This window comes from Pongo abelii, chromosome 1 (genome assembly GCF_028885655.2).
Source record: "Pongo abelii isolate AG06213 chromosome 1, NHGRI_mPonAbe1-v2.0_pri, whole genome shotgun sequence".
Lineage (NCBI taxonomy): Eukaryota > Metazoa > Chordata > Mammalia > Primates > Hominidae > Pongo > Pongo abelii.
Genome location: NC_071985.2, coordinates 30,642,240 through 30,656,663, shown reverse-complemented (window position 1 = coordinate 30,656,663; position 14,424 = coordinate 30,642,240).

Here is a 14,424-nt window from a genome sequence, read left to right as displayed (position 1 = left end):
TTCTTTGTTTAAGGGTGTATTTATAATATTTTACAAAAAGTGATTTTTTTGGTGTCACTTTTGGTACTGGTAGTGGGTGTTAGGTTGAAGTCTAAGAAAATATAAACTGGATTTGAAGATTATGGAAAGGAAACTCATATATACTGATCAGTTCTGCCCTCAACTCTTATAAGTTTCAAAATATATGAATGTGGCCTAGGTGAAGAATACAACTGAATCAACACGTGGTGACCCTCATGTGGATTGGTTTTAGGTGGAGATGACACTCAACAAGCTGAGGGCCAGGAATTTACCAATTTTGAGGAGTTTTCTCAAACTGTGACCTCCCAGGCTTTATCTTCCCCTTGTCCTTCTCCCTAAGGCACAAGCCCTGCATAGAATGGACTAATGTTCGGGACCTAGGTTTTGACATTTTCATTGTTCATACTTATATAACTTCCCTTTACCTGCTCCTACACTGAAAGCTAGGGACTTCCATTTATGCTCAAGTTGAGATTCCCCTGGGCTTGGCCCACTGCAAATACTATCAGGAAATGGGACTCATGATTACATAGAACCTGCTATATGTCATGCATTGTTAACATACGTTATGGAACTTCATTTAGGTTTAAATGATCCTATGAAGCAATAAGAAAGGTATTTTTAATTTCCTCAAAATGAAATTGAGATACAGAGAGGATCAATGTCTTATCCAAAGTCACATAAATATCAAATGGAATTGGGGTGGGGATTTGAACCCAGAAATGTAAATGACTATATGATTGCCTGGCACCCTTTCATCAGCAATATTAGAGTGAACTGCAAGCTTTAGGTAAAGAAGCCATTAAGGACGTTCCTCCTCTCATTCATAACTGATAAGTGAACTGATTACAGCAGATCTTTTCTTACTTAGTTCCTTAGACATGGGCCTCTAAGACACTTCTAAGGTTTTAAGCTTCTTTTTCTGTCCCAACGAATTTGAAGATATGATTTCAATTGAGTTATTTTCCTGGACACCTTTGGAACACTAGGGGTTAATTCACTTTTACTTTGTTTGCAAATCTTCCCTTAAGACAGTGAGCATGGGCATGGGCACCCCTCCCCCACAACACCCCTCCTCTTTCCCCCAGAGAGAGGCCCAGCACCAGAGATTAACTGGGAGCTAAATGCAGGCTGGTAGCCAAACCAGAGTGATAAGCATCCTGATTTTGATGGAACACTTAAAAATCATTTTAACTTTTCCAGACCTAATCCAGTTAAAGGATGTGGGGGTGGGAGGCCTTCTTGTGGGTTATACAAATAACTTCACTCCAGTAACTCCTCTTAACCTAAGATTGAAGGGGCTGTGCGAATGAATGGGAGGGGGCCCCAACTCTATCACGTGGCCTGCCTCTACTCTTCAACTGCGTGTTTTTTTATTTGTTTGTTTTGGTGGTTACACAACCTGGCTTATTACTGTCGGTCTATTAAAAAATACCCCATTTTTCACAGAAGAGCTATGTGAGTGCAGGGCGTCCTGGTTTACTGGACAATCTTTGTCTGCGTAGTTAGGGCGCCATCTTACATTTGTCTTTCTGTTTATTTGGGGGCCATGATAAGAAGTGAGGCTGACAAACTCCAGGTCATTTCTGCAGATGAGGATCCTGAACAGGAAGCACTTTTTAGAGGCCTCCATGACAAGAATTTTCTCAGAAATCTATACTGATTGCATAGTTTTAAGAAGTATTATTGGCTTTTGTTGCAGTGGGGATTGTGGGAATGGACTTTAGCTAATGATGTCTGAAAGTGCAAGGCAGCTCTGAAAATGAGAGATTGAAGAAGGTGAGAGACTCAAGCCCCATCTTTTGCTTATTATCAAAGCTCCACCCATTACTAGCAGTTTGAGGAAAACTGTGAAATTCTTCACACAAAGGTAAAACCCAGGCATGATTATGGTAAAAGCAATACTAACAGTGCTTGGTATTCCCAAACTTTCACGGTGCCCATCATCAGCATGGGCATTTCTGAGATAATAGGTAAAGCGGAGAGAAGGACAGAAATGAATTCAGCTCCTGCACATTAGTGTATAGCCAATGTGAGGTTTGTGAGAATATTGAAGTGCTCCTGTTACAGCTAGTACATAGTTTCTATAGTGGGCCCTCTAAGTGCCTTCTCTAAGCATCCTGACCCTCCCACCACTGTGATTTTAGCCTGTACTGTTTTTAACTACTTTCAATATTGTCCCTGAAGAAGAAGGAAAGCCTTTTGGATTTCCTTGGGTGTTGACAGGGGTTTGGGAAGGAGAGTATAAACTTAATTCATCTAAACAAAGGAAAATGCCTGGACCTGGGCTATGATGAGGACCACGTATATAAAATGGGAATAACATAAAGCTCATAGGGTAGTTTTAAGGATGTTGTTTTTTTTCTGTTCAAAATGTACCAATCATCAGAGAGTTGGGGTGTGTAACACCTAGGTACCCCAGCACTGCATAGGACAAGCCATGGTTTCAAAAGGGATTTACAGGACAGCCCTATCATCCTTCTTCCTATGTCTTAAAGTTTTGCCCATTTTAAACCAATTCCACTTGGTTCAGATTACTCCATTACTCCCATCTTCCTCTTGGTGCTTATGTGTTTAGATCCACAAAACCCTAACCCATTGCTCTACTTGATTATATATTCTTTTTAGCTTTTCTTAAATCTTTCCTGTGCTTGAGCTTTCTCACCTCTTATGTTGGAAACTCCTTAGGACTGGGAGCACGAGGTTTCCTGAGGACTCCACCTGCCCTTGGCCATCAGGGTTGGTGACTGACAGAGTGGCCCATGCATTCTGCCTAGCCTGGACATGGTTCACCATTCTTTCCGCAGAGAGCATTGTGCAGAGGAGTAATATTGATCAGAGATAGCTGCTATGGAATATACACAAAAGCCAGGGCTCTGTCACTTCATTTAATCTCACATTACACTTGTGATGAAAGATACTGTTATTTCCACTTCATAGATGAGAAAACTGAGCCCTGAGAGGCTACATCAGTCATTCCAGGACAGATGGCAGTTTCTCTTATCGCCCAGTGTGATGCTCATTTGACTTTTATCTCACCATCCTTCTGTGACCTTGTTCTCAGACTGTCTAGATGGCGGCTTGTTACTGGAGTCAAAGCTCTAATGGATGAAATTGCAATCAGTTGTTGGGACAGCACATAATCCATCGTAATCTGATATTGACCACCTTATTACCTAGACTTTTCATGACACTTCTCGAGAAGGGTAATACTTAAAGCACAGAGATCATATGTCTAATGACACCCAGTGGGGGTGGTTCAGATGTGGAAAGAGTTAAGGGACTACCAGGAAACCCTCAGATCATGTTACATGTCACCAAATTATGGATTTGGGTAAAAGTGGAATTGATTGTGTCATGTGAGTAAGATTTTTGTAGTTGATTTTTCAACTCTCCAATAGACTGTCTTGCATGTACCAGGCTCAGATGGGACACGGCACAGAGGATGCTGAGAGGCAGGGGAGGTGGTCAAGGAAGAGCTATGCAATGCCCAACTCCAAAGCCATGTGGTCTGATGGAGAAGGCAATCTGTGTTCAAATCTTAGCCAGGTCGTCCTTTAGAAGTCGGATCTTGACAGAATCACTGCAAGCATCTGAGCCTCAGGTCTACTCATCTGTAAAATGAGAATAATAACAGCCACCAACTCCCTGGATTATGTTGAGGATTCGATTAGGTAGTGTTTATGGAGCATGACACATGTTCTCTACATATCAGGTGGTTCCCTCTTACTCAACATTCCTTTATTCGTATTTAAAGGCAAAAATGGACTGACCAAATACTATGTGGGAAACAAATGAGAACCAAACTCAAGGGATGGGTATCATTTTCTTAAACATACACAGACACACACACACAGACTATGTGACAGGATGGGAAGTTGAGAATCTAGATGAGATTTTATCCAAGGATAACAAGCCCAGTGTGGGTTTGGATGCCAAAAAAAAAAAAAAAAAAAAAAAAAAAAATGGTGACAATGCTACACTCTTTAATTTGGAGAGTCATAATGGCTAATGAGTCACTACTGTGGTTATAGCTTTGCTTTGGGTTATGGAGATCTGCAGATATATTCAAGGGATCGAATTTTCCCTAGTAATGTTGAAAAAAGATGCACAGATAAACTTGTTTCTCTATCACAGGCTGCAGCCTTCTCTGTTCAGCAAAGAAGAAATGGTAATGTTTGAGTCCAAAGTTGGCCTGCCCTCCAGACCTGGAAAGTGCCCTCCATTATAGAATTCTGCTTGAGGTAATAATTTACATAAAAGGAAAGAAAACTAAAACTTAGCTAAAAACAGCTGCCCAAGTCCATCCCCCACCTTTGCTGCCATAAAGCTGATATAACAAGTGGGATTAAAATGTAACCTGAACCCAGAGAATTTTTGTAAATAAGATGAAAGCTGCCATTTAAGGTTTCTCAATGGCACCAACTGGATTAGACCTGCTCTTGAGATAGGAATCTTTTGACATTCCCTGGGAACTGTATCTGCTTACTGGAAGGCACCGTTGATGCATGCAAAGTCAATTAAAAAGCTAAATGCATAAAAGACAGTGGCTCCACACGATTCATGCTATGCATTTCCCAAACAACCCCGGCTTTATTTACTAGGGTTTTATGCAGAGTGGCAATGTGGGTAGTGATTTGAGACTGAAATCTGAAAGTCAAAAAATAAAAATAACCAAACTAATTCCTGACTGTAGAGGATCAGAGAAATTCTATGCCTGCCATAGATATTTCTATAAATAATAATGTAATCTGACATAGGACTTTAAAAAAAAAAAGCCCTTTATATTGACATTTGAGTATATGTATGTGTGACTTGTGTGTGTGTGTGTGTGTGATGCCAAAATCTTAGGTTTTTACAACTTGTGTCATTTCTTGCAAACTGCATCTCTTTTTCAAAAATGCTAGAGAATAATACTTTCATTGTCAGTGGAGCCAATGATGGGTGAACTGGGCTCACTTACACACTATGACTCAGGTCTGGTCAATCAAAATCTAATATTCAGGAATGTAAAAGTTCTCTCAAAGTCATTAGAAGCCATAAAAATTTGCTGAGACTTCTGGGACTCAGGTAGGTATTCTTTTCCCTTAGGCATAAATCTGAAATAATGTAAATTCTGGAGCTGCATTCATCATCTTGACCTCAGGTGGAGCTTGTGGGCAAATAATACTAACAGCTAACCCTTACTGAGCACATGATAGGTGCTAGGGCAGGGTTCTAAGGGCTTTATGTTTTTTAACTCATTCAATCTTCATGACAACCTGTGAAGTATTTGCATGCTGCTGCTATTTCATGCCTGCTGCTCTCAGGCTCTGCTTGCTTTGTGAAGCCTGTGTGATGACAAGAAGAACACACAGACAGAAACGAAGTCCTGATGCCATCATCTGGGCTCTGCATTTCGCCATTCCTTAAACTAGCACTTAGAATTTTCCATTATGTGAGAAAATAAATAGTTTTTCATGTAGGCATGTTTTGGTTGATTTTTATGTCACTTGTAACTAAAAAAGTCCTAAAGGACACAGACAGATGCCACCAACCCAAGCCTTTCAATGTACAAATAAGGAAACCGGGGCTCACAGAATTTAAGTTACTTGCTCAAAATGACACAGCTGATTTAGGAGATGGGAACATAAGTTTCAGACTTCTAGTCAAATGTTCTTTTCCCTTTAACATTGATAACTAACCTTCATTGTGTGCTCCTTATGTGACACACAGTTGTACACAACCATCCCCCTTTCCAGCTTCAGCAATCCTGAGAGGGTAAATACAATTGACTTCCCCATTTGACAGATAGGTAATCTGAGATTTAAGAGGATATATAACTTGCCTAATGTTACACAAGACCTAAGAGGAGGAGCTAGGGTCCAGACCTGGCTGTGTGGCCCGAAAGTCTGAGAGTTTACTGGGTGTTCCCAGCTTCCACAACAGCACATTGCCGGCAATTGGTACCTATTTTCTGGACACAAAGCAACAGCCTGATTTTGATTTTTTTTTTTTTTTTTTTTTTTTTTTTTGAGACAGAGTTTCACTCTCGTTGCCCAGGCTGGAGTGCAGTGGTGTGATCTCGGCTCACTGCAACCTCTGCCTTCCAGGTTCAAGCAATTCTCCTGCCTCAGCTTCCCAAGTAGCTGGGATTATAGGCGCACACCACCACACCTGGCTATTTTATTTTTATTTTTATTTTTATTTTTTATTTTTTAGTAGAGAAGGGGTTTCACCATTTTGGCCAGGCTGGTCTCGAACTCCTGACCTCAGGTGATCCACCTCCCAAAATCAACGGGCATATCTGGAAAAGTGTTCAACCCTTTTTGATCCTTTATTTTGCATCTAGCAGAATGGGCTTTACATTCTAGCCTAAAAGTTTAAAAGTATTATTGAAATTCCATTAAAGTCAGGCTGCTTTCCATTGATGCCTGGTAATAAGGATTAACATAGCCTTTCCTTCAAGATTTTGCTTAACTTTGATTGATATTTTGAAAGAAGCTTCATGGTTCAGAGGAAAGCTGATGGTGCTGTTAGTCAGAATACATGAGCTTTAGTCTTGCTTTCCCGGGTTAACACTATTTTGATTTTAAGTTGTTCTTTAAATACTGAGACCTCAACTCTCCCCCCTGAAAAATTTAAAATGGTAAGTTAGTATAAGAGATTATATTTCACTAGAATTTTTTTTATTTTTAATGCTTACATTGACATATACAAAGACTGATGCCTTATAATTGTTCATATAATTTCTTGTGAGTTGGGAAGTAGAGACATTACACAAAGAGAAGGGGGAAAAACGTAGTTTTCCCTACTTTAGTGAATTGTTAGAGCTCAGAGCCTAGCATGCAACTATGCTGACTTGGTACAATAAGAATGAACATTATCATTTGACATTTATCATTGGCACCAACTAGATTACAGCAATTCATCTGGCAGTAGATAATTTTTTCAGGAGTGGAGTCTGCTTTATTCAAATATAACATGCAAGTAGAAAATTTCAAACGACAGAAGGAAAAACAAATTGGGACATTGGCAACCCTGAAAACTGTAGTTTTTCCTCTTCATTTGCACCAGAATGGGGAAATAGCCTCTACTGGTATCTTCTTCAGGCCAGGGGTTGCTGGCGTCACCTCTTATTTCTGATCAGTTTGACAGAGGCTAAACTGTGGACGTTATGGTAATATCAGTGTAGGTCTAAGTAGATGCATTTTTTCCTCTCTCCCATCTGCTTCACTAACCAGCTCTCCAGCTGGCTTCCCTCCCCTCCCATTTCACTAACCGCACACCCACCTATGTGCACATACACTTTGTCTCACATATACCAAACTGAGTGGCTAGCACCTCTGGGGCTCAGAGCTAGTCATGAACATCTTTCTAATAGCATCATCACTGCTGTTGTGCTTGCTGTCATCATCATGGTCATCATCAGCACACCCGTCACCAGTATTATCTCTGATTTTTATATAGTAGTCCTTGGTAGTTTACTGTTTTTTTCCATAAAATACTCACAACAAACTTGCATGGTGATATAGTTTGAATGCCTGTCCGTGCCCAAATCTCATATTGTAATGAGATTAATATCCCCAGTGTTCGAGGTGGGGCCTGGTGGGAGGTTACTGGATGATGAAGATAGATTTCTCATGAATGGTTTAGCACCATCCCCTTGGTGTTGTTCTCTTTATTATTATTATTATTATTATTATTTTAGATGGAGTTTTGCTGTCGTTGCCTAGGCTGGAGCGCAACGGCACAATCTCAGCTCACTGCAACCTCTGCCTCCCGGGTTCAAGCGATTCTCCTGTCTCGGCCTCCTGAATAGCTGGGATTATAGGTGTGTGCCACCATGCCCAGGTAATTTTTTTTTTTTTTGTCTTTTTAGTAGAGACAGGGTTTCACCATGTTGGTCAGGCTGGTCTTTAACTCCTGACCTCAGATGATCCGCCTGCCTTGGCCTCCCAAAGTGCTGGGATTACAGGCGTGAGCCACTGCACCCGGCCGGTGCTGTTCTTGTGGTTGTGAGTGAGTTCTCAAGAGATCTGGTTGTTTAAAAGTGTGTAGCACCTGCTCCCGTCTCTCTCTCTTGCTCCTGCTTTCTCCATGTGATATGCCTGCTCCCTCTTCACCTTCTGCCACTAGTAAAAGCTCCCCGAGGCTTCTGCAGAAGCTGAGAGATGTTGGTGCCATGCTTTCTGTACAGCCTGCAGAACCATAAGCCAATTAAACTGCTTTAAAAAATTACTAGGTCTTGGGTATTTCTTTATACAATGCAAGAACGACCAAATACACATGATGAGGAGAGCAACTGTTATTATCACTGGTTTAATGCAAAGAGAAAAGACTTTCTAGTTAAAAGGCCTTAGCTTAAATTCTGGCTCAGCTCAATTAAGTTCAGCCTATGTGGATGAAGCATCACTTCCCAACAAGAGCTGTGCTTGGTCTTGGATTTCTTCAACCTAAGAAGTAGCTCACGTTGCCAGAGAGTACATGAACTGCCTCTCCTTCCCCTCACAATGCCAATGGTCTTTGTGGATAAATCGATGGTTCTCAATTTTGTGTCTCAGAGTCTCAAGGTGTTTACACAGGTAGAAATAGGGTCTTCAAGTTATTGTCAGTATTTCAAAATTATAACCGTTACCCTGGAAATCGAACCTGACCTTCAGAAAACATTGCACAGGCTAATGCACGCATTTCTGAAGTGTTGGTTTTGCAGGGAGGCTTTCTATTTGACAGACTAAAGAACGCTTTGCTTACCACAGGACGTGAATTCAGAGCTTTCTTTAACGTGCTTGTCTAATCTTTTGCTGCTGTTCTATTCAGATCATTCAGTCCATAGTGGTAAACCTTACCCAGGCAGCATTTTCCAGAACTGTCAAAAACTGGTGGTGTCATGAGCCTGTTTGCTGTATACAAGCCACATCATTCCCAATTTTGTTTTTTAGTTCCAACACAAATGTGTTTGCAGAACTGAATACTAACTCTCCACGGCCTGCCAGGGGATTCTATTTAGGGAAACTAAGAAGCTTCTGTAAACTGAGGAGTTGGCTTAAAATTTTTCCTCAGAAGTCCACAAACATCCATTCTACAATTTCTGTCTAAGTGAATAGTATTTGATTTGCAGCAGTCAGTGGCACGGGGGAGTGGTATAGAAGGGGATAGGATGGGTATTTTGTCCAGGTTCAAATTGCAGGGCTGAGGCAAACACAGTGGCTGCTCTGGCTAGAAAATGGCCCTCACCTCATCCCAGGTCCCAGCACCACCACAAACCTGAGCGAGCTCCAGCCACGGAATATGTGCTTATGAAAGCAGCTCACCTGCTCTTCTACTGGATCTCATACAATGGCTCAGCTCGTTGTTACAGATGGAAGGAAACAGCTCCTGTGAGATCAAGCATTTTAGTCTTTGGAATGAAAAAATTATTTCTGCCATAATTAAGTAAATCTCTTGTCAAATTTTAGTCAGTGGTTCACATCACTTGGAATAAAATGTATCAGGGGAAAAGGAGATTCACATTGAGAGTGGCATTATCATGTCAATCTCAGAGTACTTTAAAAAGTTAACATAAAGTCAGTACACGCAAAGTAGGCTCAAGAGTGACCCCAGAGGAGCCTTTTTCTCCTCTCCTACTGCCTATGAAGTAACCTGCAGGAATGACCTCAGACGACTGCCCAAAGTTTACTGACACCAGTACCTTCATCTGCCACTGCAATGCTCCTTGCAGAACAAGGTCCTAAGAATGCTTGTATGGGAAGGCTGCCTGTGTCCCTAGAGCCTTGTGCAGTCTGGTGACATTACGAGGCCCTTCATATAGACTGTCATACCACATTTAATGTTAAATCATTATTAGTTTGCTAAGGCTAAGGGTAATGGCCTCCAGCTTCATCCACAAACCTGCATACGTACCCCTGAACCTAAATTAAAAGTAAAAAAATAAAAAATTATTCTTAGACTAAATGATAAACAATTTTCCACGTGTCCAATGATTCCCCATGTTGCTCTCTTATATGAAGCCAGAAAAAATAAAATTTGTTCTCATTTAAGTTTTTAGGATGTTGTTACTTTCATTTCTTTGATATATGGGAAAAATAGCTAGAAGATTTGAAACATTCACAACCCAAAGAAATGATAAACATTTAACCTGATGAAGATTCTAAATACCCCAATTTGATCATTACATATTGTATGCTTCTATCAAAATGTCACATGTACCCCATAAATATGTACAATAATTATGTCTAAATTAAAAAAGAATAAAGCAATACATACATTTTCATAAAAAATGAAATGAATGTCTTGTAAGGAAAATAGCACCCATAATACTTATTATTATTATTAAGTATTATGTACTTAATAAGAATAAAAAGTAAATTTTTATTCTTCCTACTCCCAAAATCTTGATTGCATACTGAGATTTTTCTGTGTGATTAAAGTGGATATTAGAGCAATGTATTTAATATTTTTAATTGAATATTCAAATATAGAAAAATGCATAGTTGTAAGTATAAAGTTTAATGATTATGACAAACATATACAACTGTGTAATCAATACCCAAATCAACATATAGAATATTTCATCATTCCGGAGAGCCCCCTGTGCCTTATTCCAGCCCACTGTTCTGATTTCAATCATCATGAATAATTTTGCCTGTTCATGAACTTTATATAAATGGAATCATATACTATGTACCCTTCACTCTGCATGTTTCTGAGATTCATGTGCTATCAGTTGATTCCTTTTTATTTCTAAGTATACTCCATTCTATGAATATACCATACTTTGTTTATGTATTTTTCTGTTAATTAATGTTTTAGTTGTTTCCAGTTTTTTGTTTTATGAGCAAAACTATTATAAATATTTGTATACAAGTCTTTATGTGGATATATATTTTAATTTATTCTGCGTTATGAGTGAAATTTCTGGGTCATAGAATAAGTACATTGTCCAAATTTGTAAGAAAATGCCAATACATTTTCTAGAGCATTGCACAATTTTTACAATCTCATCAGCAATTTCTAGAGTTTAATTGCTTCCCATGGTCTCCAATATTTGGTGTTTGGGCTTATTTGCCATCTTAGTAGGTATAAAGCGGTTTCTTAATTGGCATTTTTCTGATGATTAGTGATGCAGAACATTTTTTAAGTGTTTATTGAGCATTTGTATCTCTTTGTATCTCTTCAATCTTTTGCTTAATATTTAAAACATTGGTTTGTCTTTTTAACAATTGAATTTGTAGGAGTACTTTATATTCTGTAGTTATAAGTTATAGTTCAGATATATGTAATTGTAAATATTCCTCTCATTCTGTGTCTAGCATTTCAATCTTCTGAAAGATATTTTTTTATAAGCAGGAAATTTTATAGATTTTGATGAAGTTAACTTTATCAATGGATTGTCCTAGAGAAATCTTGGCCTAGTTAAGGCTTCAAAGATACTGTCCTATGTTTTTTCCTAAGTACGTCTTAAATTTAACAACAGACAGCCTAGAACTCAAGCCCAGAATACAGCCTCATCTAAAGGCTGAGATGTCCAATGAAGTGAACTTACAAAGAGAATCCTGAGGATTCAGTAGCTCTGTGGGTCCTGAGCATCAGAGTATCATCCTTCACAGCATGACAAGTGTGAGGAGTTTCAAGGCCTTAATTTTGGTGTTATTTTTGGAGATGATGTGGGTTTCTGTAGTTCTGGCTTTCTCTAGGATCGGAGTCATGCTTTGTAGCAAAGGCTGCCAAGCTAAACTTTTCTCTGGGTGAGAAAGCACGTGTTTACCCACGTGCAGAGCTGAGCGCCAGTGTCTTGCTGTAATTGCATCTGTAAAACCTCTTCCTCAAATATTACTCTTTGCCTCTGTGGAAAAACAGCATCTTTAGCAAAAAGGACAAGTGGGCAAAAGGTTTCTCCCGCACAACCAGAGGGGTAGCATTTAAAAATGGAAGTGGCTTGTGTAACCTACTTTTCCTTGGTTTTAAAATAACAGCTCACAGATTTGCATTTGTTTTCAATTCTTGGCCCTGTGACCCCTGCTTCTGTTTGACTTGATAAATTCCATCTCGCCTTCCACAGGCAACCATTCAATCCTGAACTTTTCCTAATGTGTTTCATCAATCTAATTTTAGGTAAGTTACCAGTTTTCTACACTGGGAATTTTGCATTGAGAAGAAGAAAAGTATTTGTCAGTAGTATTTTATTCCTGGATCTCTCATTTTAAATTATTTTTATAGCTGTCTAACATAATTACTATGAATAATTAGGCAGTGTATAGAATATAATACAGAGGCCCTGGCAATTCTCTATAAAAGTGATTCTTTCCATTTTTTTATTGTTATTCTGTAGCCAACTCTGAGTTAAAACACAGCAAAAGATAAATCTTGTAGACTATCTATTTTGCCCACTTAAACACACGTGTTTGCATACACAAATATGCATGTGGCATGAATTTCATGAGAAAAAATAAAGGAAAAATCACTGTTTGAAAACAAAGAAGTGACTAAGTAAATTGAGAATTATTTCCAGAAACACAAGAACAAGCATCTTTATATTATTTTCATTGATGAGAAAAAGAATAGCTCCATAGAAAGATTTTAGGATCCCTAACAAAGTTCTGGTGAATACATGACATATAGATGGAAATCAATATGCATATACTATACAAACACTAAGTAGGCACATTTTTGTTATTTTTTTCCCAAAATATTAGGTTACTGAAAAAGTAATTGCAGTTTTGGACTGTGAAGTTTAAATCATTACAACTAGGCTCAAATACATCTTTATTAATCAAAATAGGAATTACTACAATCAACATATTTTTTGCCAATAAGAAATAAGTTTGCTCATTCCTGTAGAATAAAAATCCATACTTTGTGATTCAACAAACTGTTGGGAAGCATTTTCTGCATCCTGCTGGTTGTGAAAGTGTTTTTCCTGCAAAAAGTTGTTGAGATGCTTGAAGTGGTAGTCGGCTGGCAAGAGGTCAGGTGAATATGGTGGATGAGGCGAAACTTCGTAGCCCAATTCATTCAACTTTTGAAGAACTAGCTGTGCAACGTGCAGTTGGGCGTTGTCGTGGAGAGGAATTGGGCCCTTACTGTTGACCAATGCCGGCTGCAGGCATTGCAGTTGTTGGTGCATTTCATCGATTTGCTGAGCAGACTTCTCAGATGTGATGGTTTCGCCAGGATTCAGAAAGTTGTAGTGGATCATACTGGCTGCAGACCACCAAATAGTGACCGTGACCATTTTTTGGTGCAATTTTGGCTTTGGGAAGTGCTTTGGAGCTTTGTCTAGGTCCAACCACTGAGCTAGTCATCGCTAGTTGTCATAAAAAATCCACTTTTCATCGCACATCACAATTCGATGGAGACATGGTTCCTTGTTGTCATGTAGAATAAGAGAAGACAACACTTCAAAACGATATTTTTAATTTTTCCTCAGCTCATGAGGCACCCACTTATCGAGCTTTTTGACCTTTCCAATTTTCTTCAAATGCTGAACAACTATAGAATGTTCGACCTTGAGTTCTCTGGCAACTTCTCCTGTTGTTGTAAGAGGATCAGCTTCAATGACTGCTCACAATTAGTCGTTGTCAACTTCCGATGGTTAGTCACTATGCTCCTCATCTTCAAGGATCTCCTCTCCTTTGCGAAACGTCTTAAACCACCACTACACTGGACATTCATTAGCAGTGCCTGGGACAAATGGATAGTTGATGTTGCCAGCTGTCTCCGCGGGTTTATGACCCATTTAGAACAGGGATAAGACAGTTGCTCAAATTTACTTTTTGTCTAACATTATTTCCATAGTCTAAAATAAATATAAAATAAGTAGCAAGTAAGTCATTAGCAAAAAAAAAGCAAGAAATGCACATTAAAATGATGTATAACATAGCCACATTTATTAAGAATGTATTCCAATATCAAATGGCAAATTTCAACAATGCAAAAACTGCAATTGTGCTGGCACTAACCTAATATAAGGGTTCATCAATTTTTTTAATTGCAAAAGTATTCGTGCATATTGTAACATTTCAAGCAATTCAGAAACACTTAAAAAAACAGTGGCTCTTTTCCTTAGTAGTCCCACCCTTGAGGAAAATAATATCAATTGCCTGACTGGTGTATATCCCTTTACATAAACATATAAAATCATGTACATGCATAATTTATCATGTTTTGCTTTTTATTCAAAACATAAAGTGAATCGTACTGCGTATTACCCCAAAATTTGTTTTGTCATTTATTAATTCATAAAAGGCATTTTCTGGTTCAATATACATATTTGAATTATTCTTTTTAATGGCAACATAAATGAATTTACTCACTGCATTAAGTCTGCTAGAGATGTCATAACAAAATATCCCAGACTAGGTGGTTTAAAGAGCATAAATTTATTTTCTGACAGTCCTAGAGGCTGGAACTCTAAGATCAAGG